This window comes from Myotis daubentonii, chromosome 19 (assembly GCF_963259705.1).
Source record: "Myotis daubentonii chromosome 19, mMyoDau2.1, whole genome shotgun sequence".
In the NCBI taxonomy this organism is placed as follows: Eukaryota; Metazoa; Chordata; class Mammalia; order Chiroptera; family Vespertilionidae; genus Myotis; species Myotis daubentonii.
The window spans coordinates 27,977,906-27,983,014 of record NC_081858.1 but is presented as its reverse complement, the minus strand read 5'-3'; the positions used below and the strand labels follow the sequence as shown (position 1 = coordinate 27,983,014).

The 5,109-nt window shown below is 56.6% G+C and overlaps 1 pseudogene; it reads right to left on the bottom strand.

Annotated features, from left to right (window-relative positions):
- Nucleotides 1-240: 240 nt before the first annotated feature.
- LOC132222266 (proteasome assembly chaperone 2-like) lies at nt 241-873 on the bottom strand (annotated as a pseudogene).
- Nucleotides 874-5,109: the final 4,236 nt, after the last annotated feature.

Genomic DNA, 5,109 nt, shown 5'->3' with positions numbered 1-5,109 from the left:
GCCCCACTGAGTAAAGCAGGTTTCTGGGGTTTTTTAGCTTCTTTATTCGCAACATAGTTGCTTAGAGTTGCAGCTGAGAGGCCGGCAAGTCAGGCGGGGAACGTTGGAGTCCTCCGTCACTGAAGCAAGCAAGCCTCCCTGTTCGCATCAGCTGTCTGGCTGCCGGCCGCCATCTTAACTGGCAGTTAATTTGCATATCTCCCTGATTAGCCAATGGGAAGGGTAGCGGTCGTACGCCAATTACCATCTTTCTCTTTTACTAGATAGGAGGATTCCGAAAGACCTAATGCATCTGGGATATTGTCTCCTTCCTTCATCATAGAGTGTTTTTGTGATACCTCCTCCAGGTATACGGAGGCAATATTCAGAATCACTTGTTTCAGGAATGTGGGCTTTTTTCCATTTCTTCCCAGTTAAGGTTTTTTTTTAAATTTTATTTTGAATACTTTTTTGCAGGGAAGGCGTAAGTAGGTACCTAACGGGAGTACTGCGAAGTTGCAGATCATTACGGTGATATGAATGACTGCTTGAAAGAACAATGACTTTGGCACAGTGACTACTTTTCACCCATGAAAGCAGTGTTTCACAGAATGGCTTTGATTTATACTTAATCACAATGGATCTTCACTGAAGAGCCACTAGCTTCTTTGAAGGCAATGAATTTTCTTCTGATGTTGCATATGGATGATTTCCAACCATCGGCACAAGACAATCGGTATAGAAGTAACCAATTTTACACACATTCCCTGGAGAAATAATCAGATCTATTGCCAGCTGGCCAACATTCCCAACGGATACCGCCGGCACCAGGAGCGTGACACCCGCGAGGTCGCAGGCCGGCTCACCGCAGGGAGCAGACATGGTCGCACTGAAGTGGGAGGCAGGAGGGAGGCCCGCCCAGCCTTTAAAACCCTCGACTCGATGGTCCCACCGACCGCTCTCCCTCCCAGGAGCACACCTTTCCCGTCCCCTCGGCGGCCCCCACAGGCCAGCGTCTCCTGAAGTCTAGGGGTCCCCACGAGGCTTGCAACCTGGGGAGCCGTGGGCAGCGGCAGCTCCTCCTGGGCTCACCCCAGGCTCACCCCACCCCCCGACCCTGTCCCCCAGACCCCCTTTCTCTGACTTCCCAGGGAGCCAGGGCAGCCCTGCCTCGGCTCTCCTGTGGCTTCCTTCCTCTTTTTTAACAGTTTGCTGATTTTTAGAGAAACATGGATGGAAGCGTGCATCACCACCAATCGGCTCCTCCTGCACGCCCCCCATCAGGGAAGGCTGGTCATGTGCCCTGACCGGGAATTGAACCTGTGACCTCTCTGTGCACGGGACGCCGCCCAACCCACTGAGCCGCACTGACCAGGGCTCCCGTTGCTTCTTACACGCTGAGCCCTTCCTTGCTTCACTGGCCCCAGCTGCGGTCAATGTTCCTTCACGGTCGCCTGGACTTGTGTTGTGAAATCTTTTTTGCACAAAGTCAGGAACCCACAGGCTCCTGGCCGCCCTGGGCACACCCGCCCAGCGCCAGGTCCCCTTTCCGGTAACACCTGGGGGCAGACCGGGCTGCCCCAGGCCGCTGGAGCCTGCGGGCCCCGAACAGCAACACCTCAGTTTTCCAGGCTTCCCCAAAGGGCCAGGCCCTCGGACACCCGCCAGCTGCACCCGCTGGCCCCAGTGGGGTGGGGTGGTGGTGGGGGGTGGGAGGGAGGTGCCTTGAGGGGTGAGCAGGGCTGCTCCGCAGGAGGCAGGGTCAGCTTTGAGTAAAGGCCAGGCTGACCTCCCCACGCAGGCCAGGCCAGGCCCCGTCTGAACCTACTCCCCCCTCGGCCGAAAGGATTGTGTGGGCGCCCTGCGTGCGTGCCCACTCCCAGGTTCTCAGGCAACCCCCCCGACAGGACCCCGCGTTACCCTCACAGCCCTGGGAGGCAGCTGTTGGTGGCCCTGCTCTCGGGGGGGGGGGGGGGGGGGAGCCGAGGCCGGAGGGGAAAGGAGGCGGCTTCCCCGAGTCACACGGCAAGTTAACAGGGCCCAGCCTCGGGGGGGGGGGCAACCTGGGGGGGGTGCGGCTGCAGGAAGAGAGCCACCCTCACCACTGCCCTGTCTTGGGGGTTTTCCCTCCCGTCTCCCCTCCCCCAATGACATGGGCGAGTTTCCAGCAGCCCATTGCAGGCCAGGCAGGTACGGGCGCCGGCACTGGGGGGCGGGGGTGGGGGGGGGTGGGGGGGCTGATAGCCCCGTGTAGCCTGATCAGCTCGCCCGGCTCCCACCCCTGGTCCCTTTAGGACGTGCACCTGTGGCTCAGGGGTCAGCTCGCCCAGCTGTGCGCTCAGGAGAGGGCGGTGGGGGCGGTGGGGGGCTCAGCAGGGAGAACTCCGCTCCGGCCCAGGAGAATGGAGTTTGGGGTGGGCCCAAGCCTCAGGGACCTCCTGCTCTGTAGGGGTGAGGGGCGGGGGGTGGAGGGAGGCAGGTGGGCTGGGGAGCTCGGGCGCCAACACAAAATTAGCCAAAATTACGAGGCCAGCGGTCCCCCGTCTGGTTCAAAGGCTGCCTTCCCTTGAGCTCTCTCTCCAGGGGCAGCCTCGACGCCTGTCCCCCAGTTCATCAGAGGTGGGTGAACGCCAAGGTGAATGGCACGTAGGCCGCGGCTGGGTCCGGGGAGGGGCCCCAGCAAAGCTTTCAGCTGTCAGGTGTGTTTGAACAACTCACATAAGGTATTAAATTGGGATGTGAGGGCGATCTGGCTGCGACATCTGTCACCCCATTGATCGCCAGGGTTGATTCGGCTGATCTGGCTGGCTAGGCGGGTGTCCCCCCCCTCCCTCACCGATCCATGTGCGTCCCCCCAGGAGAGGACCGGTCTTCGGTCAAGGGTATAGGAGTAGCTGCGCCCCCTGCTAGAACCTCCAAACAAGCTCTCAAGGCATTAAACTGGACGAGGCCCCGCTGTCTGTTGCCAGTTCCCTCTGTCCCCCGGGGGAGTGGCTGTGGGCATTTGGGACGTGGCTAAGGCGGAAGGTAAAATTGGGGGACCGGTCATATACGAGTCGAGTGGACAGACTCATGTGCTTTGAAATCACTCCTGGGTCCACTGAGTTAGAGCTATGTGGGCGCATACATGGCTCCTGGGGACACGCCGACCACCAAAAGGTGGCAGAATGACCTATTCTTTCTGTAGGAAACGTTACAAAATCATGGTCACATGAAAAGGTAGCCAGAGAGTCTTCAGTCCAGAGATAAGGGGAGAGGTAATTTTTAAAGGTGAAGTTGTGCCCAGCAGTTAAGTAAAACTTTTTTTAAAAAAGAAAAATATGTCAGGATATTGTTTTTGAGTTTGTGATCATTTGTGTGTTTTTTTGGGGGGGTAAAATTCCTAATTTCTGTTCTGAATCCAACAATCTCTTCTTTTTTTTTTTTTTTAAAAAAGGACTTATTTTGTGTGTTGACAATGACCTGGTCTTCCGTTCAGCCTCCTTTTGCAGCCAACTCTTCACTCAAGACTCAGTGCCCGCCCCCTCCCCCCCCTTTATGGGTCAGACTGTTTTTGTTTTTTTAGAGAGAGTAGGAAGGGGTGAGGGGGGGGAGAGAGAGAGAGAGAAACATCGATGTGAAAGAGACACATCGATTGGTTGCCTTCTGCACACGCCCTAACCTGAACCGGGGATCTAACCTTCAACCGAGGTACGTGCCCTTGACCTGGAATCGAACCTGCAACCTTTTGGTGCCCAGGCCGGTGCTCCAACCACTGAGCCCTCCGGCCCGAGGCCTGGGTCGGACTCTCGTCGTCTGTGAATGGGGTCCTGCTCTTCCCCACGCTCTGCCCTCAGGCCATGCATGCTGCTGCTCTCTGGACCTGAACGCCCCGCTTCATGCTGGTAAACTGTGTGACATAACCCAGCAGCTTCCTGACTCTAAGCTCACTGACTCCTGTTCTCACACACACACCACCGGGAAGGGAAGGACGCGGAGGCCGAGGCCAGTGCCGAGGCAGAAACAGGTGAGGGCACTGAGGGTGATAGGGTAGCACCGGGGTGGATTGAAGGCACCTGGGGCGGCCCAGCGCGCTGCAGGGCTTGGTCCCAAGGCCACCCCAGTTGGTGACAGAATAACTGTCCCTCACAGACGCCCAGCCAGGGCTCCTTCCCCCCTGCAGCCGCCTCCCTCTGGAGCCAGAAATGCCTTTAAAAAAACATATATTTTATTTTTTTAAATTACGGTTGACATACATTATTATATTAGTTTCAGGTGTACAGCCCAGTGTTTTGGTTTTTTTATTTTGTTTAATCCTCATCCGATGATATTTTTCCATTGATTTTTAAAAAATATATGTTTATTGATTTCAGAGAGGAAGGAAGAGGGAGAGGGAGATAGAAACATCAATGATGAGAATCATTGATTGGCCGCCTCCTGCACGCCCCCCACTGGGGATCAAGCCCACAACCTGGGCATGTGCCCTTGACCGGAATCAAACCTGGGACCTTTCAGTTCGAAGACCGATGCTCTAGCCACTGAACCAAACTGGCTAGGGCTCCATTGATTTTTTTGAGGGAGAGACAGGGAGAGACAGGGAGAGACAGAGAGAAACATTGATGTGAGAGAAACATGCCTCCTGCCAGTGCCCGGACCAGGGCCCCAGGCCGGGGAGGAGGCTGCAACCGAGGTACGTGCCCTTGACCAGAATCGAACCCAGGACCCTTAGGTCTGCAAGCCGACGCTCTGTCCACTGAGCCACACCGGCTGGGGCGTGCCTGGATTTTTATACCGTTTCATTCACAGGTTCTCTTGGTTTTACTTAAGCAGGAACGCTGCAAGGACTTGCCCGAGATCACTCAGCTAGTGAGTGGGAAGTCCAGGTGTCAGACCCAGGGCTCGGACTCAGAGGGCCAGGGAGAAAGGACGGCAATGGTCTGGCTGCCAATGAAGTTGCCCTGGCCCTCTTGGCAGATGGGGCGGCAGGGGTGTGGCGGCCGCAGGCTGTGGCCTGCACAGCGTGGCTCCAGCCCCTTCTTTGCCCCGGTGATGCCCCAGGCCGTGGGGACCGGGCTTTCTGGTCACACGTCCTTGCATTCAAGGGCCCCATACCCTTTATTTATTTTTTATTTTTTGAAAGGAAAGGGAGAG